We start from the raw sequence: 21,393 nt of genomic DNA, 5'->3' as shown, positions 1-21,393 counted from the left end.
CACAACAGATGCTCTTTATACCTGTCTGACTTTCTGCACAACATGTGCTCTGATCCAAAAGCTTTTATGGTAATGCTTGAGCCAAAGATCGCTGAGGAACACAGAAAGACTCCTGTTGACTCGAGTGAGCCCTGGATCAGGCTGTCAGATGGAGGAACTGAGCATCAGTTTTGGAGTCAGTAGTGTAAAATGTGCACGCGCCCAATTAAAAATATGCTCCTGTGCAGTCGCCACGATAACTTACGTTAATTCTTTCTCTGTTTCCTTCCCCCCACAACAATACCTTTCAGCAATGGTCTGGGAACACAGTGTCACTCTAGGAAATCTCTGTACATTGCCTGGCTGCTGCCTTGTCCTCTCTCTAGAGATCAGGTGTTGCCAAGACAACCCGCGAGGAAGGAGCCGAGCACAGGCTGCGGGGAGTGTCGGTGGCTCAGGGAAAGGGGCAAGGGGTCGAGCAGGTTGGGAGCAGATTTCTGTGGAAAAAATCGAATACTCACTTTGGAGGGGGCGTATGAAATTACCAGGGATAACGTTTGTCCTTGCTCCCTTACGGCCTGCGCGGTGGTGCGCCGAATCCCCCGGTTCTGACACAAAGTTCTGAACCGTGCAAATAAATCCAGAAAACACCAGGTTCGCTGCTGCAAGCTGCCTTGCAAAGGGCGGAGACCCGATGGGGCTCCTGCGCTTTCGCTTTTCGGTCTCCCACCATCTCCTTTTCTTGCCCTGCTCCTCTCCCATCTCCATCCCGTATCCAGCAGGTGTTTCCATGGCAACGCCATCTAAAGCGATCCTTCCCTCTGACACGGGAGAAATGTTGAATGGCTGAAAAGAATTGGCTTGGGAAAACCTGGAAATTCAACTAAAAATAGGAAAGGCAATAATGGAAGGTGGTGGTGGAAAGCTGCCTGGGGATTTCAAACCCTTTCTGGAGGTCTCGTTACGGGCTGAATGCAATTTGCTGTTTCTCTTTCACTCTGATGAGAGGAAAGGTTTTTGTTTTCTTGTAAGATGGGAAGCATCTCTGGTGGTGTTGCCCCTTCATTCAAGCCTATTATTAGCAGTACTTCTCCTAATTCTACTTTATCGCATAGAAATGATTCTGAGGGACCGAGAGAGCAAGGGATGAGCAGCAGAGCCCCAGAGTGCCCCCTAAGGAACGGCCCCTCTTGAAAGCACATACTGTACAGTAAATCGGTGTAATTTGTGCTCTGATGTCCTGCACGGCTTTACAACAAGTGACAAATCAATCATTACACAAACATCCTTTGATAATCATTGTGGTTACATTAATTATGATAAATGCTTTTAGCAGCTGCAGTGTGTGGACGCAATGCATAATTGCACAGGAATCATATTACCCTACTTTTCACGTCCTGAAGTACAAAGTCTCTCAAAAATTGCCATACCTCAGTAGCTGAACGCAGAGTTTACAACCCACTCTTCCAAGTGTTTAATTGTAGGAAATGCAGAGTCCATTAGTATTACCGTTATTAAATATTAAGTAATATTCCTTGGAAAAGAACCATTACCACTCCACAAATTACAAATATACAGGAGGACTATATCAGTTTCCTGACCCAGGGGATTAATCGTAGCAGTTGTTGCACAGCAACCCGGTACGGCAGATTAGGACCTCACCTAATGAATAACACTGCATCCAATTGAAATTGCAAGGAAATTTAGCTTGGCAGAATGCAATTACGGAAGTCTAAATCTGATTGGATTCCAATATTTCTGTAGTCTTAAAAAGTGCATCCGTAATGAATGGTAAAGAGCAATAGATGAGGAACGTGTAATTCCCATTGGCCTGAAAGACACAAGAGGGGTGGGGGCTCGAATGTTTCGAATTAAAGCGACAAATTCAACAAACAGATCAATGGATACATCTTCACATAATTAACCTCAGGGATTCAATGCCACAACACATCATTAGGAGTAAGAGTTCAGCTTCCTTTTCAGAAAGGCCGGACATTTCTATCAAAAACAGGAACTGATGGCCAAAATATTACAATATGAATTTAGAAAAGGTTATAATTCTTTTGGATTACTAGAGAAGCGTCCTTGGTGGTAGGTTTTCCTCCTGCTGCCTGGTCGGGGTCTCTTTTTTCCAGAAGCAATTCGCATTTGTCACTACGAGTAACAGGATGCTGAACCGGACGCGTTCCTGGAGCAACTGCTCGCAACAGTGCCTGGGTTTATGTTCCCTCTCATCCTGATGACTGCAAGGAGTCAGACCCTTGGTTTTGCCTTGTATCATCGTGGAGCTTTAAGAGAGTCTTTCAGGGGATTTTGGTAAAGCAGAACAGCAACATTAATTGTGTAGGAAACCGAAAGCACATGTTTCAGCGCTTGCTACAGCATCTGTGTTATTCCTGCAGTAAAGCTATCACTGCCAAAAGGATTTTAAGTTCAGTTTTAGGCTAGAAAGACCTCAGTAGTTCGCATAGTAAAAAAAGTGGGCACGGCATAAATATCTGGCTAGGCTCTACACCAGCGCAGAGAAAGGGAGGAGGGCGCGCAGGAGGGCTGCCCCGGGACGGTGCCCGACGGCTCCTCGGCGTTCCGGCTGCCGCTTCTCACCTGGCACGGCCAGCGCAGTCGAGATGACGGAGCAGCTCGACACGAGCCTTGATATATTAGTGATGGGGGAAATCAAAATGAAAAAAATGTGCTGGAAGGCTCCAGCTGAATCACAGCCTGGCCTTCTTGAAACGGAGAGGAATTGCACAGACCGCACAGCCAGCCAGGTCCGAGCAGGAGCCTCGACAAGGAAACTCCCGTTACGCTCGCTCCAGCTGGGACCGGGCCTAAGAGCAGCCTCGTGGCATCCTGATGCCCTGGAGGAAGCACCACTATGATTAGCAATAGAGCAATATTTAAAGCATAAAGATAAGTGGAAATTCTGCTTAAAGGACTATTTAGAGAGGACTTTCCCCCAGGAGCTGACTTGTTAAGACACAGAATTTTCATAAAAATAACAAGGGCTGTAATAAATTCTAAGTCTAAACATCCTATTCCCAGTGCTTTACACTTCAAGACACCCATTTTACAGGTTAAGGGATCTTATTTGACACGTGCAGAGCAACACTTTGCAGAAGGATTTAGAAAAACACTAACTGTATCTTCAGAAACAAAACCCCACCACTTCAGAATAAAGGAGACTGAGGAGACACAAGTCTAAGGAGACTCCTGAAGGACCTCCATGAGATCCCTTCTGCTGTCTTTTACCACCTTAGTCTTTAGGCTTTGACCAGAGCCTTTTCTTTGCTTCTGTCCACGAGCTGTCCCGAGGAGCCCATTTCCTCAGGTCCTCAGTGATCCAGCAGCCCCCATGGTCTGCCCCCACCTTCCCCTTTGCTACTTTCAGGCATGTAAATCAGCTCAGCTCCAATAGTCATACCACTTTTTAGCAAGCAGGGGTTTAACCCTGTGTTTTCATTGTTTTTCCCTAAACCTCTTGGTATTGAAAGATCTGAAAATAAACCCTCTTTCATATTTGGTGTGGTTTTGGAGTCTGGTTTAGAAATGGCTTGAGAATAGCTTTTTTTCTATCTTTTTAGCCTTTGTATCAGTCATTTTATCTGATATATGATAAGCTCAGATGAGTTTAAACTGATTCATCCTATTTTGTAATGTTTAAATGTACTTTGCTGAAGCTCCATCATAATGTCACACACTTTTAAAATGAATAATTCATCCTGCCCACCTCTTCTGAAATGCCAAAAGGATACTGCGCCTTACCAGATAGAAGCAAATACCTTTACTAAAAAGTACACAAGGAAACAATATAATTTAAGAAAAAAATACCAACCCAAGCTGCACCACTGCAAACCTCAATACCGCAATATCACATGGGAGAACACGTTAAGACCCTGAAGGGAGGGAGAAGGCTCTTTTCCAGGGAGGGGTCAGACCAGGGATTCAGCCGTTCTCTGCATTAGGCACCGGCAGCTCCGCGCTCTCCAACGGGAGTCAAGAAGTATCTGAGACCCGCTGACAGGTGCAGATAAGACTCTTCTAGCAAATGCCTGTCAAGAAACTGTGCAAGAAATGACATTGATTTTATCCCCATGCTGGTACTATTTCAGGGAGAGCCTTTGTCAGTTCTATATTTAGCTGCTGTATTATGTACCTTGCTTAATAGTCAGGTAGAGTTTTGTCCATTCAGAACCCAGCAGGGATCAGGTTAAGACTCGGAATGAATGCCACTTTGTGCGAAGCCAGTGTTTGCCAACAGGAATTAAATACAGGTATAATGAAAGAAACCCGGAGAACTTCAACTAGCAGGCAGAGGAGTTTCCCACAGCTGTGTAGCACCACGGTTTCCCGCAGCCGTCGTGCAACGGCCCACGAGCACCCAGGGCTCAGCAGGGCGAAACCTCCCGCCCAGCAGCACCCTCCCCAGGGCAGGGGGTAGGTGGTCTGTGGGATGTTCAGGGCTCCCACAAACACACCCCAGCGCTCCCCAGGAGCACCATTACAAATGCCCCAGCCACTGGGAGCGGGGGAAACAGCCTGGGATGGAGGAAGATGAAGGTAGCAGAAACCCCAAGCCAGGTCTTTGGGAAAAAAGGGTGTGCTAGAAGAGGCGAGGAGGGGTCACAAACCCACACTCACATGGGTTACAAGTTTTGTCTCGGTGCAGAGCAGAAAGCAGCATCTCACCCGTTGCCCCCCGGCTGGCGTCATCGCAGAGGCTGGCCCCTGCTTTGGTCACAGCCGCACATCTGTCCGGCAGCAACCCAGAAGGAATTGCCTGAAGATCTCAGGCAGGACATTCTGCCACGGGGTAGCACCGATGGAAGGGCGGGAGCTGGGCTCCCAGCCCGCCACCTGAACGAGCAGGGCCATTTGGCAGAACCACTTGCCCCCCAGACACCCCCACGTACCTCCTACAGATCGATCTCCAGCAGAGCAGAGCACTCTGCAGCGCCGATAAACGCATCGCTGCACAGGCCGATACCTGAGGGCCTCAATTTCCATTTGTAGTTCATAAACATTTTCTGCAAGGGTATTTTTACTGAATCACGGACAAGGCATGAAACAAACCCTCCACTGGAGATACTAAAGGCATCTGATCGCTTTTGGTGAACATTTGCAGCACTACTGGGACCGCTGGGTGCTATCGCTCACGGCACACCACTTCAGACGCTGCCAAGAAGAGCAAGGCAAGGATGGACTTGTACCGTACAGTCTTCTTTTTCTGGAGACAGGCTTTCAGAAAGCCAAACTCAGCTCTCCAAACACCTTTTGAGTCTGGAATAAATAAAAATTTAAGCAAACTAAAAAAACCTGTAAAACTCCATAGTCATTTTCCATCAAGAGCCCCATGCTGCTCATCAAACATTGAAGAGCAGTCTGTGAATATCTGAAAAAATGACCTCATTGTCATTCTTCAAATCTTCCCTTCAAGCCTCAGAGCACAGCGATGCTTGCAAAAGAACACTAGATGAGTCTGGAGTACTGCGGCCACATGTTTTCACATTCACCAGCATTTTTCCACTCCCAACTATCTCTTTTTTTTTATATTGTTGAAATGCAAAACGAATGTGTCGGCGGAGCCCCTGTACGCACACCCAGGCTCTTGCTGAAGTAACGTGTGCGAGGAAAGAGAATAACGAGCCAAATGTTTTAGCACCGGTTGCAAATCTTCCAGAGTCTTAGCTACAAACCCAAGGAGCTGAACCACATAAAGCATCGTGCTGCTATGGACATTTCCCAGACAGACCTAATTGTCAGCACTTTGGGGCAGGACTAAGTGAGAAGTGTTTAGACACCAGCTGAGGGCTCTGTAATGCCTTAGAAATTATCGAAATAAGATGACTGAATCTTCATTGGTCTCTAATTAATCTCAGAGGGCTGATTATGAGCGCTCGGAACCCTGGTGAGAAACAAATGTGTGCAGGACCCCTTAAATAGTAGGGTAGGAAAAAACAAAACCATAAACCAAAAGGTGTGGCCTGAAATTGGGCAAAGAGACCTGGGGAGGGCAGAGAGGCATGTGCAGAAAATTACGGTTGCATACAACTCTGAGCAGGGCCTCCCGCCATAACTCGCTAGGGATTATGTTGTTTCTAACATGGATCTGCGGCAAATTCAATACCTGCGCACATTTTCGGCTCCCGTTAGGCCCGAGTCATGCTGGGAGCTCCTTGGGGAGCAGGAGCAGAGAGCTGGGCCTGATCGGCCATCGATTCGGCCGTCGCCTCCTGGCTGGAGAGCGGTGGGAGCGGTGCACGGTCCGCTCTGCGCCGCGAGTCAGGCGAGCTGGCGGCGTGGGCCTGGCACGGAGGGGCCGGGGAGGAGAGGCGGCTCCGAGAGCACAGAAGCTCATGCCACCTGAGCACGAGCCAGCAGTGCCCAGGTGGCCAAGGAGGCCACCAGCCCCCGGGCTTGTGTCAGCACTGGTGTGGCCAGCAGGAGCCGGGCAGGGATGGGGCCCCTGTGCTCGGCACTGGGGAGGCCCCACCTCGAATGCTGGGCTCAGGTTTGGGCCCCTCGGGACAATCAGGGCCTTGAGGGGCTGGAGCGTGTCCAGAGAAGGGCAGCGGGGCTGGGGCAGGGTCTGGAGCACAAGTGTGCTGGGGGGCGGCTGAGGGAGCTGGGGGGGTTTAGCCTGGAGAAGAGGAGGCTGAGGGGAGCCCTTCTCGCTCTCTGCAGCTGCCCGAGAGGGGCTGGAGTGAGGGGGGGGCTGGTCTCTGCTCCCAAGGCACCAGTGACAGGGCGAGAGGGAACGGCCCCAAGCTGCGTCAGGGCAGGTTTAGGTTGGGTGTGAGGGAAAATGTCTTCCCTGCCAGAGTGGTCAGGCCCTGGCACAGGCTGCCCAGAGAGGTGGGGGAGTCACCCTGCCTGGGAGTATTTAAAAGAAGGGGAGACGTGGTGCTTGAGGATACAGTTTAGTGGTGGACTTGGCAGTGATAGGTTGGACTCAATGATCTTAAGGGTCTTTTCCAAGCTTAACAATTCTATGATTCTATGATTCTGTGACTCACCCCTGGCCAGGCGACAGAGCGCAGGGATGGGGGAGCGAGGTGCTTGCCGAGATTTCGCGAGGCTCCAATGGCTTGTGAACAGACCTGGGAGCTGATGTAAAAATAGATGCGATCTCCCGCCGGGTGACTTGTCTGAACCCAGTGCTAGCACTGGCTTAAGCAAAGGCGAGTCTGGAAAATACCTTCCTCCAGAGCTCGCTATCCTGGCAGAGTTTGCCTCTGCGAGTGTCAGAGGGAAGGGGCAGCACATCGCATCTCAGGAGTGGGGTCTTTTGTAAACGATGGGAGGCAGAAATATCTGCGCGTCAAACAAGATATTCAGTGCTATACATCATGCTGTTCCAGGTAGCATGCCTGGTGCTAACCCTGCTCTAAGTGAAAAACGAGCCTGTCTCATCCCTCCAAGGGCTGAGACTCACCCTTGGGAGGCAAATTAAATCTCCTGCAGCTCCTTTGGGAGGAGCTGCCTGCAACGGCATCCTGTCATCTCCGTGTCTGTCTGGCCCACTGAGAAGGCAAGCGCTAGGGGCCTGACTTCTGTCCAAAAGCAAAGTCTAAAAGAGAGCATATGGCACAGGTTTAAGCATTTGGCTTCTATTCTAGCTTGGGAAGAAGAGACAGCAGCTAAGTTTTGGATGCCAGTGAAAGCTTAAGGACCAGCCACAGAAAGTCCATCCCTGGGGGATAAGACTTACTTAATGTGACTGAACTGCCCTTCCACCATTTCACAGTCATCGAAGGAAACCACGTGTGTGATACCTGTCTATATATATCTCTATGCGATTGCACAGTGTTTTCATAAAGGCTGTGCAACCCATCAATGGGGGAACGTCCCTTTCCTATATAACCCATCACTCACAGACCAGCAGCGTTATTTATGGCTGTATATAAGAGAAAGTTATTAATTTCAGAATTAATAAACTTGCCAGACTCTGGGCACCTGAATGCCCAGTGGGAGAAGCAAGGCAGAATGCTCTAGTAAGTAAACACAAGATGAACCATAGGAGATCGGGGATTCATTAACAGCTTTTAAGGCAAGAAGGGAACATTGTGATCACCCTGGTGCTGGCTGTTCGGCACCAAAAGGCAGAACGCCCATTTACTTGTAGATGTGCCATAACTAGAGTGGCCTCATGACTAATTTGCCTAGTTTTGAAAAACAGTAGTGTTTTCTATCAAGTTCCGTCACCTCTTATTACTATCATTATTTATGAGGCAACTTGGTTTAGTCTTTTTCTCCGGTACCAGGCTGCTAAGGATGTTGCCAACAGTTGCTAAGAGATATTCTCTGCTCCAAAAGTCTCACAGTTCCAGAGGAGAGGATTTAAAAGTGGAAGGGACCCACTGTGCAGATGAAAAATAGAGGCATACAGGCTGACTCCTGAACTACACTGAACTCTGTTCCTGAATCAGCAAAGCAAATCAGCATTGATTTAAATGGTGCTTACAGTAAAGCAGGTGCTGAAGCGCTTTGCTGGATGATGACTGGGACACTAGGGTCCTGATGGATTCAGCCCAGCATTTCCCTGCGGCAGTTAAGTCACTTTTATTACATTTTGCTGTAATTCTATCAATTCATGAAGGATATCAAGCTTTGTCTCCTACTAGCCATCTGCAAAAAGAAGTAAAATAAAACTCTGTAATGAGTTCTCACTGCAGAAATCTTTCCCACCATCCATGTTTTGGGCACCTTTGACCTCACATCCCCATTGAAAACGATCTTTCCAAACCTCATGGCTATGATCTGTTAACACTGAGATTTTACATTGCATTCACACCCCCTGTGACATGACTTAAACCTCAACCAAGACAAGGATAAAAGGTGTGAAAAAATCCAGTTATAGCTTCTTTATAAATGATGATACCATTTAAGAACTAGAAAGTACTGTTCAAGAGAGGATAAAAGATACCTTCCATAGGAGCACATAAATTAGAAAGGGACGCACAGCTTCCATGACTGGCAGGAGGATTTACTAGCTATATTGTCTCTTATCATGCCAGTTTAAAGCTCATCTGCTGGAAATGGCTTCAAATTAAATTTCTGGGGTACAATCATGCAGAAAACGATCCATGGCTACAGTGCTACACTAGGGGTTTGGCTGTGTGGGTTCAAGGTGCTCTTCTGCTCTGGAACCTACATGACCGTAGTGTCTCTGTGCCTCAGTAAGGGTTGCCAGTCATCCAGCTGCTGCTATTCCACAGACGAAGTTAATAAGAGATGGCAAACATCCTGTTTTGTTCTTAATTCATATCATTAACTAAGATGTAGCTTAATTAACCAACCCTCTCCCCCCCTAGGACAGTCTATCATCATTTACCATATGTAAAACACTACACAGCGTCATTATATACTGTTCTCTGTACTAAACAGACGTACCACAATGTCACCACGATAACTGAACCTACTGTCAGCAGTCTAGATAGAAATGCCAAAGATGTAACGGGTCAGAGAGACTTAAATACCCTCTCAGCTCCAGAGCTGATGTCTTCTTTCTCACTCATACATGGTATCGAGACGGTGCGTGGAGCCGAGCTAATTCTTGCTGAATCATTCAGAGGCCTTTTTCCTGCTTGTAAATTATCCTCAACCTGGCTGCTCTCCTGCCACACGCGTTAGCATGCAGCATTTCTCAACCAGAACAAGCAGGCAAATCCTAGCCTGCGAAATGCTGTCAAGCTCCTTCCTGCTAATATTCCTCTCATCTGTAAGCCTGTGACTCTGGCGGGACCCCGGGCACCCCCAGCCGCAGGGGAACGGCTCCGCCTGCCAGGACTCCGAGCATCCGCTCGCTTCCCGACTGACTGCTCACAGGTACTTATGTGAGCATTTACTTACACGACTTCTCTCAAACACCCCTCTCCGTAGCCTGGATGCAGGCGAAAGCACCTCAAAAGATGTTGCGGTCAAGGAGAACATCTCAGCTGCCACTGCAGCGTGTCAAACGCTTCATCGGCTTCCCTCGCCCCTCTGCCGCTGGCACGTGCGTGCTGGGAGCAGGGGCTGGGGAAGCAGCAGCTCTGGGCACGTGCCAGACCCATCCTGCCGGTCGTGTGAGGGAAAACGATGGGAGGAGGTAAAGCCTCACGCCAACCACAGTAACAGCGAACAGGAGATTTTTGTGTTTGACAACTAGATGAGTAATCATCCTGAATTCCCTGCTTCACCCTAATCCCCCGCTGAGTCACTGGGTCCCTGTTGATACCCCAAGCTGGGTGACTCCTCTCTCAGAGGCTGCCAGGGATTTTTGCCATATGGCAACAAGGAGATTTGATTAGTTGACTGTTTCCTATTTGTTTTAATTAGTAGTTTATTAGCCATATGTTAAATTGCACATTTTGACTACTCAGCAGTGTTACTGGAAGTCAGAGAGTACCTGGACGGGGTTCCTGTTGCCTCCTGAGCCAGGTGGGTGTTCCCTTTGAACACAATGTCACCCGGTGGGAGTGCAGGAGTGCTCTCCCTCTCCTATCTCACCTCTGCTCTTGTTTTATTTAATCTCATCTGCCACCTCTGGGCAGGGGAGCAGCTCAGACCTCTGGCCACATACCAGAGCTGCCTGTCGCATCGGTGGATGCCGATGGGCCTTGACATTCCCAACCTCGGGGAGGTCTGCTGTGGGACACCCAGGGACCTCCAGGGAGAACCTCCCGGATGAGTATTTTGGTGGTGCCCCTCTACCTGGGTGGCAGGTAAACAGGAGCTTGAAACCTCTGCACTAATTGCACTGTGGTGTTTGCACCCCTGTTTCTGCATTCCCATCGATCAGTCATATAAAAGTTAATGGGAAATAGATAAAGAAGGTCATAAACAGCAACCAGAGTAGATTCAGTTTAAAACTCCCTACAATATCCACAGAGACCTGAGAGCGATTTTCACCCAGCCCTAGTGCACAAGCTTTTATTGCAGACAGATTCCGGCACCAAGGGCTGCCGCCACCGTACCTTTTACAGGCACAGAGCTCTTTCTAAGAATAGCTAATCGGTTATTAAACAATCCCCGTACACCATCCCACTTCTTGTCCGGAAGCCACTGGGAAGGTACTTGCAGCATGCGACTAAAAACACCACCAGAAAGCACTGGGCGACTCAGGAAACGTTGGTCCCTTCTCCCAAGTCACAAGCGATAGATTGAGAGGAAATGGCCCCAAGCTGCGTCAGGGGAGGTTTCGGTTGGATACTGGTTATTAGGGAAAAGGTCTTCCCTGCCAGAGCGGTCAGGCCCTGGCACAGGCTGCCCAGAGAGGTGGGGGAGTCACCATCCCTGGGGGGTTCAAACACCAGGCAGACATGACACTTGGGGCCATGGTTTAGGAGGCCTGGGGGTGTTGGGTTGGCGGTTGGACTTGATGATCCCAGAGGTCTTTTCCAACCTTAATGATTCCATGATTCTATCCCGACCTGCACGGGCCCGACGAGGTCTGGCAGGTCGTGCCGTGCTGTCCCTGGCACCGTCCAGCCGCCACAGGACGCCCCGATGGCGGGGGCTACAGAGCGTGCTGCTTTTCCCTGTAAGGGAGTTGCCTTTTCAGACTTTCAAAGGATGATCGGATTTCTCCAAAGATTTGCACAGGGCTTTTCCAGCTCCTCTGAGTTCTCTGTGACTGGTCTTGATGGCGTTAATGGACTTCTATCAAAGTTCCGTTTTCCAGAGCTACAGGTTCAGGTTTGACTAATTCTGCACACAGAAATGCACGAATGCACTACTAATTTTCCCCTGACTACCTTTACTTTTTCATATTCTTATAGACTTTCACCATTAATACACTAGATGTCAAAGTAATTGCACAGAGTTAAACACCAAATTGTGGTGTACTGGCTAAGCTAATCTGTTTAAATTTGTTTTCCTGAGAGAACTGTGAACACCTTTTTATACAACCATCTCAATGGCATCTCTATGACTATTTCCCTCCTTCACAGAAATATTAAATATCTTGTTTCCCGCTTGCACCTTCTCTTGGAAAACACAGAATCGTGGATGTTGGGATGGATTTTGTATCCTATTTTCCCATCAGTTCAGGAGTTGTAATGGTCTAAAGTGCAGTAACTTCACTCTCTCAGATACTACCTTTAATCAACATGTTACTCTGATTCACTTTTATGCACTTGCTCCCTGTGTGGGCTCAGATCAATTTTTAGATTCTAATGACTGACACATTTTTAAAATACATTTCAGTTGCATGCTTACAATAGATCCCAGGTGCACATTTGCAAGTGCAGATGATTACAGCCCCAAACCCTTGCCATTTGCAATGCAAAGGCCATGCAGTGGGTGGAAGTGCTCACAGAGTGCTTGCTGATGGGAGCAGGGGGGAGGCTCCAGCACAGCGCCCGTGCTGCCTGCCCTGGGCTGACAGCAGAGCCAACACAGTCTCAAGGCTTCCTCCAGCCCAGCAGACACACTGGTGCTTTCCAACAGCCCGGGGTTGAGCACATAGCTCTGACTTCACTAAATAACCCCGAGCAGAGCAGCAATGCTGCTTCCCATGGCTCGATAATAGAGTTTCTCAAGCTATCATGTTCCACTGCCCTCAAAGCAGTTAGTACATCAACCTATTAATACTCCACGATTTCTCCCCAGCCTGGGGGAGCTGTGCTCTCCGTAACAGCCAACAATAGGGATGAAAATGAGAGAGAATATTTATTCCAAGGGTGGCATGAGGAAACTGAGGCTATACAGCTGTCCACCTAACAAGAACCAGCAGCAGCATCCCTCCCCTGGCCTCGCGCCAAGCTCAGTAACATCCTGTCGTCTCTGCTGTGACAAAACAGAGGTGCTCACTACAAGAGCATTACAAAGCATTGGTAATGGAAGGAGATTTTCATCAGCAGGCCCTGGAGAAGGGGCTACACCCAACAGTGAGTCCTGGAGCTTGTGCACATTGCGCTGCCATGGCTCACATCGATCCAGCAAGCCCAAGCCGCCACGCGCTGACATACAGGCAGTTCCTTTTCTCCAGGGACCAACTTCCCGCTCGGTTTCAAACGCGTTTCAGCTCACACACGCATCCCTGACCCCTCCCCAGCTCTTGCATTCCCCCCGCCTGCGCTGACCCAGCTCTCTCTGAGACCCTGGAGTCGCAGACCTTGAACGTGACACCTGGTCAATGAGCTCTGCCAGGGATGGGCAGGAGGACATTTAACACCACGCTCCGGATGGCTGCAGTGCCTATGCCACACTATACAGTACGGCAAACCTCTTGATATTGAATTTCTCAACATCTTCGGAAGCAGGCTCCCCCATACCCCACTCTGCTGATGGTCTCTCCCCACAAACTGAGTCCCACCCATCCCAGCTCACAGAACCACAGAATCACACAATCCCAGCCTGGTGGGGGCTGGAAGGGCCCTCTGGAGCTCATCCCATCCCACCCCTGCTCGAGCAGGCACAGCCAGAGCAGGGGCACAGGGCTGCGTCCAGGCGGGGGTGAATGTCTCCAGGGAAGGGACCCCACAGCCTCTCTGGGCACAGCTCGCCTTTGCGGTGCAGAGGAATCGCCGGCACTCTTCGTGCAGCGCAAGATGCTCCTTTGTGTACAGAGGCAATGAGAGAAGCCTCCCTCTAAGAAGGGATGAGGAGCTTCATATTTGCTCTGCCTGGTATATGAGAGATTGTGTCACTGGTCATGTTAGCAAACACTGATAAATGTGACAAAACGTGGAGTTAATCCTCGAAGCCTGCTGAAACCAAATATTCTGTCCAACTTGGTAACGAGTACAGACAGAACCACGCTCTGTGGCCTCAGTGTAGTCATAATAAATATTTAAAGTTACTTACTAAATACACAAAGGGTCTGATCTTCCAGCGGATCGTTGGAACATGCAGATTCTGGGGACGAATGTGGAAAGGCACGTGTGCCAGCAGCTCCGCCTGGGTGCAAACAACTGGAAGTTATCCTTCAGCTGGAAAGTAAGACAAATGAGACAGTATTAAAGCATCAGATAAGAAAAGATGTTCCCTTTATTAAAAAATAGCAGTACATTCTTTACATTTAGCATAAAATCTGCTGTAATTACCTAGCAGTTGGAAAGCAATTTGCAACAGGCTTTATTGTTCAGCATCTGTACCAAATTCTCAGGGAAACATCCACCAGGGAATAAAGTAAGATGAGATGTGCCACAGTAACTACAACATTTAAATGCTTGCACAATGGAAAATTCAGTGAGGCTTAAATGAGCTACAACGCAATTGTACTTTAGTGGTGCTGGTTTTGTTTTGTTACTTAAAGGGCTCTGGGTTTGACTCCAGCTTCTTTTTCTCCTGTACACACCCACCCACCAGGAATGTTATAATCCGCACTAACTAGTAAGGTCATACATTATATATAACATACGTTAATATAGATATTAAATAATAAGGTTATAATATTAATAGTAGGGTTATGTTATAACATAGCCTTATAATATAGATAATAGATAAACAGTATGAATAATATTACTTATATTAGTAAAAAATGTAACCGTCAAAAGAAAAACCAAGTCTTTTGCAGCCACAGAACCACCCCCAGGTACTTATCAATGCATGAATCTCTTTGGTTTTAATCTCTACAATAAAGAGAAAAGGTAAAATAGCTTGCAAGTTAACCAATGACTTGCAAATTCACCGCAGCATCTCAGAGTAACTACTTCATCCAGTGGAGAGAACTGGAGCTCACACAAGGTTTTGTGGGAGCTTAAAGGAAGCCACATTTTACTCCTGCTTAGCCTGGTACAATCCTGGCCTAACTTCACCAGAAGCGAGACAGTCAGTAGAAATGTGATGGAAATAAACCGCTTCAAGCTTGTACCAGTTTGTTTTAAAAAAGGAGGAGTTCTAGATCTGCGTCTCGCCGAGGCAGGGAGCGTACGCGTGTGGCCGCTCAGGAATTCTGTCTCACGTATCGAAACCTGTGCCGTGTGGGAAGGGAACACGAGCCTGATGCTCTCCAAACGGTTCCTAACTTCCCGGGGACCTCACATGTCACTTAGTGACAACCATGAATTTACTGGATGCCTGTTTATTTCTTCTTTCTTTTCTCACTGATTAAATAACATTCCTTCTGATTTAATTTCAGACCATCAAATAAAATAGTAACGTATCTTTGCAGGGAAACGTAGCTTATGTTCCGTTCCAGCCTGAAGCTAAACAGCATAAACAAATTCATCCCTTTTGGTAATGAGGACATGATTGCAAGAGCGCTTGGAATTAAGGAATATTAACAAATTCCCCATGTTTTTCTCCCATTTAGAATTATGTTTCAGAACTCGGCCTCGTGCTTTGCTACCCTACATTACCCTGTCCCATCAGGCTGTGTGCCCTCAAGCCTCCACGCAGGTTATTAGTCTTACAAAATGCATAGGATTAAAAGCGCATGTCTTTAAGCTCTACAGGCTGAATTTTACTCAGCGTGATTGCACAGATACAAATGAGAGCAGAGCTTGATTCTAGATGTTTACAGGACCGTGCTATTTGCTTTAACATGCTGACTTCTGATGTAAGGCGAGTTCCACGCAGAGGAAGTTAATGTCTCTGTCCTCTTTCAGATCAGAGCAAAGCACACTCGAATGGGGAAATCAAAGTCTTATTATTAGGCAAAATAATTCCCTCATTCAAGAGAAAAAGGAAAAATTCAACTAATGCTCAAAGAGACGGGTTGATCTGTGAGCGAAAGGAGGAATGTAGATGTGATGACAGGAGGGATGTGGCTGTGTGCTCTATGGGTTGGTAGGAAAGCCAGGAATAATAGAGAGCAAGGAGAATCAGACAGCCATTTACAAAAATCCTAGACTTTATTCAATGAATTATTTAAAGTCTATTTCTGAACTGGCACAGGAGGTCACTTGATCTCCAGAAGGGAGCAACGGGAGCCCCATCACTTCTGCCATTCAAAACTCAAATGAACAAAGTGATAGGAAATACAGAGCACAGAACCACCATCCCGTGGCTCCAGGGAAAGGACTGTTTGGCCTTAGGAGACTTCTCTTTCTAGTATTTCTGTCTTCTTTGCAGCCCTGGGAGTTCACAGGCTGAACGAGGGTAAACACTGACACTTCCGTACGTGTCAGCGCGTGCGGACCAAAGCCGTGGTCAGCTTCCTCATGTCTGATGGCTTAGGGGTGCCATCAGAAACAAATAGCATCAAGCTGGATGAGGCCCTTCAGACTAACCAAGTGACAGCATTAATCATAACAACCTAGTCGTGGAAGACTCATTTCAGTAAGACAATACCGAAGAGGAAGGCTAGACACCATCCAACAAAGCCTCTGAGCTGCTAAGTGCCCCCGGGAGCTCATCCCTGGACTAGTGCCCTGAAGCATATGAACATTGTGATGGCCAAACTTTGTCTTTATTACAGCCTTGTCTAAGAGTTGGAAAAAAGGATAGAAATATGAGCTGAAAGTGATGAACTAAATCACATGAAGGCTAATTACTTTAATGACTTAGCCAAGGTCTCACGCAGTACACCGCAGCAGTAATTTGGGAACACTAGTGTCCCAACCCAGTTCTACAGTTGTACGATCATCCTTCCTACTTCGCCTCAGAGAGCACAGACGGGTTAATGGAAGACACATCTTCCCTCACACACCCCGAGAGCTTCTGCAGACCCGACATCTCCAGCAAGCGCCCTGTTCCCTGTTCCCGGGACCTGAGGGAGCGCAGAGCATTTGTAGAAAGCAGGAAGTGGACCTCAGGAGCAAGGTTAATATCAACAGCCCAGTCTTCCAGGTCCCCTGGGTGAGGGGAGGTTGAAGTCACCCTTCATTCACCAAAGAATCCCTCGATTCCCCCACCATGGAGGTGTTCACTCATTCTCTTTCTAGACTCTCTTTGGTTCCCTGTCCTACAAATATCCTTGACAACAAGGTCCGTGGTCAGAGAGGAATCTAAAAACGTACACTTGGTTTGCCTTGTTCAGCACATTCAGAGTGGCTGGGGTTTCCCATAAATAACCGTACTGCTAAAGGTGAAAAGGAGCAACTTGAGATATGTAGACAGAGACAGAAAGAATGAGTTCTGGGCAAAGTCGAGATACACAGATTCTCTGACTCCTATTCAACTGCAGCAATTTCACATCTCTGGGAAGAAGGGAAAAAAGCTTCAAGCAGGAGATTATTACATTTTGTACGTTACACCCTAATAGAATCTAAAAATAGACCCTGACGGTTGCTAAGTGCGTTTCAAATGGCTTTCCTTAGAGGTAAAAATGGGGTTTTATTTGAAAAAGCAGAAGGTGGGATTTATAACATCTTGGGAAAGAGCTGAATAGAAAATCGCCAGTTGTCGGAATGGAGAAGCAGGGAGTTTGCTATTCCTTTTCTTCTCAAGAGAGAAGGCAAAGGGTGTTTACTGATTTAGGGCTCCCTAACGCACCACACGAAGAATACACATGCAAACTCATGGCGCTTCTCATCCCCTCGCTTTACACAAACCCACAACGTTCCTACAGGTCCCCCGGCACCGCAGGGCACATCTACCCCGCGGGCAGCAGAGGAAAGCCTTTGCTTTCCACCTGTGCTGGCTCCTGGCGGTTTCCCTTGGCCAGGGCAGCAGAGCGCCCTGAGCGAGGCAATTTCCCTGCTTCACAGGGCACGCCTGGCAGGGGCTTTGGGCCGCCGGGACAGGAGAACCTTCCGCGTTAGCCTGATAATCGGGGCTAGAGCTCAGGTGAGTCTGAGCCCAGGGCTCCCCTGCCAGGTGACCCCCACCACACCAAGGCTGAGGACGTTAGCAGCTTTCAAGCTTCCACACAGGCTAACTCCACTCTGTAACTTCTTTCTGTTTAACCATGTGGCACGGCAGGCTTCATGTAGAAGAGCATGTGCGAGCTAAAGCCACGCATGCCATTGCAGTTAGGACAGTGTGTCAAGGTGAAGCCTTTCTGCGTAGGTCTGAAATACTGAAGTGTAGGGACTGACTGCCATGCTCGTTAAAAGCACTGCAGTTTCCATTTTGTAATCAAGAAAATGAACTGTATTATAACAAAGATTGAGAGTTGTAATTGAAAGACGTCTTATGTCAGAACAATTTTTGAGACACACTCCAGGTATTTGGAGAGCCATTTCCTGCAGTAGCAGCTGCTGTAGGACTTGGCAACTTGTTAACATACCTCCTTGGCAGAAAACAGCCTCGGGATAATTGGAATTACGGCCATGCAAATAGCACAACTACATATTCAAAATGTTTAGCTGCTGTTAAAGCTTACGCAGAAGCAGTCGCAGGGAGAGGTGAGGTTGGGAAGGACAGTTACCAGAAGCTCAAGCATCTGAGGCACACGGTGAAGCATCAGACTTTCCCTGCGGCCTCGCAGCTCTCCAGACACGACAATCACTACCCGGGGGGGGGACATTAAAATGTTAGGAGAAGAGTAAAATAATGATTCAAAGGAAACAGGTGTTAAATTGATGGATACTTATGCATTGGTGTGGAAGCACGTATATCGAAGGAAAACAGCAAAGAGGAGAAGCCTCATTTATTTTCTTGTATAAGTTTTTCACTACAGACTCACTGTGTCCTTATCAAGGCAACATATTAAGAAAAAAAAAAGGCATTATCATGGCTGAGAAAGAAACGCTATTTTTAGTCAATACTTTTAAGGGAGACAAACTTAGATACATATTTTACATGCATTGTCAAACCAAAGATCTGGGCCATATGCGTCCGTGGCCAGTGACTGTGTCAAAGTAAAGAAGTTCCTACGCCTACTCTGAACACTGAGCGGGTTTCTCTGTTCCTCCTTTCAATCGATGCCGATTTGGGGAGTGTTGATATTCAGAGTCACCTGTGCTTCATTTGAGAATATTGCTCTGGTTCTGCATTTTATAGGAAACCAACGCACATGTAAATGCACCGCCTGAAAGGTAGGGAGGCGGCCGGACACGCGGGCAGTGACCGCCCGGCCAGGTACGGGTTCTTTGTTAGCTACGGTCCCTGTAACGGAGACAGACCCGCAGAGCCCCGGGGGGAGGCTGGCAGGGCTCTTCTCTTCAGGAACTTGCCCTGTGCCCAACGTCAGAGTCAAACAGAATATTTCCGTTCCCAACGCGCTCGCCGTGACTTCAGCTGAATCACCCTCCTTTTGGATTCGTAATACAAAAGGTAGAGAAAAATCTATTTCAACAAAATGAATTTGCCTCTAAAACTTCCATTATCAGATCAGATTTATAAAAGAAAAGCAGGCAATTAAACCCAACTGAATGTTTCACAAACAAAATCATCGAGGGTAAGAATCTACATTAATATGACAAAACCCAGGAAATTACAAACTTCTGACTGACAATTTATCCCCAGCCACCTCTGTACAAAGGCCTCGGAACATTATTAATGACCCACTTTGTCAGCAACTTCCTTAACTTTAACACAGTTTTCTCTTTTTACTGTAGAATTTGGGACCTTTTTTATCAAGTACTAGATAAGTCTTAATCATGGTGAAGGTTATAGAGTTTATAGGGAAAGTAACGATGTTTTTCTGCTGCACTGGTTAATAACCTGCTGGCAGGACTTTCTGCACCGTGCTCCGGAGGCTCGGTGAAAACATCATTACAGCAAAGCCCAGCTAGCTTGAGTAATGCCTGCTTGCTTTTATTTATTTATTTTAAATGAGAAACACCGCTACTTTTCACTCCTGACAGAGTTCTACATTCCCTGTGCCAGTCAGCGTATGATGAAATAGCAGAATATTCACCAGTGTCAAACAGAGGATTTTAGCAATAAGCTTCAGTGCAACGTGAAATATTGCAACAATTATTCCTCGTGATCAGGATGTTAATCTTCCTTTTTCAAATAAAATCCAAGGTTATCAGTAAGATCTAGCAGTTTCTCAAAAAATTTCAAAACAGTATTTCTAATTATAAAATTCCTGTTTTGTGAGTCCCTGGGTTCACTGTGAGCAAAAGTCATGGCCATAATTTAACTCAGAGCCTCCCATTTCCACTCTGCAGCTTCTTGACTCAACAAAATCTAAATTTGTGGTTGTTTAAAGATAGCCTAAATAACATCCGCGCACACACACTGTGTGCGCACGAATGCACACGTGCTTACATATATATAAGCTTCATTTAAAAACATAAGGGAAAACATTCCCAGCTGCGGTTACCGACGCCGCAGACACGAGAGACAACGAAAAGTCTCATGAGCACGCCCAAAGCAGTGAGAAAATTGAAAACGTGTAAAACAGACCCAAGTCCAGAAACACGTACAGATGGATAAGATTTTCACTGATAACGCCCTGCGTTTCTGGATTTAAAAGTCTGAATAATGTGATTAATTATTAACATGCTAATGTAAATGTAATCAGATCTCATGACTGGAGCGTCCAGGGATCACCGCAGGGAAATAAATAACGACACGTGCAATTCTTCCTGACCTCTCGAGTACCGGCTCTGCCGAAGGCAGCGCTTACCAGGCGGGACGGACACGAGATCGTTTCTGCCACGGCACAAGGCGCGACAGGAACACAGAAGGAGAAAGCAAACGTACGCGGGGTTGGTTTTCCACACCGCAAACGTTCTCCGAGCCTCCGCAGAGGACGTAAGGCAGAAAATCACAGCGGTGCCATCAGACGCCAGGCCCGCCCTGCTGTGCGCGTCGCACCGCACCGTCCCCTCATAAGCACGGCAAGTCAGCCCTGACGCGCCGGCATTGGCCTTTCCCCACCTCTGCCGGGGATGCTCTGTCTGGTACAACCTATGCCGACTTTATGTCGTTAACTTGTTTCGACTGCTACAAAAAGCCTGGTAAATATTTGGTTTCTGGAGCCTTTCATGACCCGTTTTGCTCCACTTCAAATGTTTTGGCACAGAAATAGCATCAAAGAGCTAAATAGAACTTGTTACTCATAATATCTCTTTAATCTTATAAACAGCGTGCCGCAGATACAGATCTCAGCAGGGCCATAAAATTGATGTCCAGGGCCCAGCTCGCAAGGAGAATGATGCTGGGCGAGCAGCTCCGTGTGGCAAAGCGTATTTCTCAAGGTGACATGACCCCACAGAAATATTTGTCTGTGCATGCTGCACATATGGAGAGCTGGAGAGTCACCCTAAGCACATAAATAGCGTTCAGTGCAGAAAAGGCAAGAAAAACAACTATTGGCATAACTGTGGAGATGTTTTTCTCTGAACTTACAGAGCGCTGCCAGACGCTGGTGACTGTGGCACAGTGTGGGGCCCCAGAGGACTCGTGTGATGGTCCAGAACCCAACAAGATTTGATTCGTGTATTGTGTTTCGGTATGACAGAGCACAGGGTCTGTCCTCATTGCACAGACAACAAATCTGGGAGGGAGGGGAACCGAAGAAATCCCAGGAGACGATTTCACATCTCTCAGCAAATCCCTGCATAAAGTGGCAAGATCCAGATTCCTATTTCTTTCTCCATCACGTTGGCAATTCGCAGCGCTTGCCAGGCAAGGGAGAAAGTCAGC

At 47.5% G+C, this 21,393-nt stretch overlaps 1 protein-coding gene and 1 long non-coding RNA gene across 2 annotated transcripts in view; one reads left to right on the top strand and one right to left on the bottom strand.

The window, feature by feature from the left end:
* Positions 1 to 13,891, bottom strand: part of LOC142067085 (uncharacterized) — a 179,546-nt gene extending 165,655 nt beyond the window's left edge. Inside the window, exon 1 of the long non-coding RNA XR_012663890.1 lies at positions 13,771 to 13,891. This is a non-coding gene — a long non-coding RNA (uncharacterized LOC142067085). The remainder of the gene's footprint in view (positions 1 to 13,770) is intronic.
* Positions 1 to 21,393, top strand: part of KCND3 (potassium voltage-gated channel subfamily D member 3) — a 123,330-nt gene that overhangs the window by 31,219 nt on the left and 70,718 nt on the right. The window lies entirely within an intron of this gene.

This window comes from Phalacrocorax aristotelis, chromosome 21 (genome assembly GCF_949628215.1).
Source record: "Phalacrocorax aristotelis chromosome 21, bGulAri2.1, whole genome shotgun sequence".
Lineage (NCBI taxonomy): Eukaryota > Metazoa > Chordata > Aves > Suliformes > Phalacrocoracidae > Phalacrocorax > Phalacrocorax aristotelis.
Note: the sequence above shows the minus strand (reverse complement) of the source record. Positions and strands in the feature narration are given on the sequence as shown.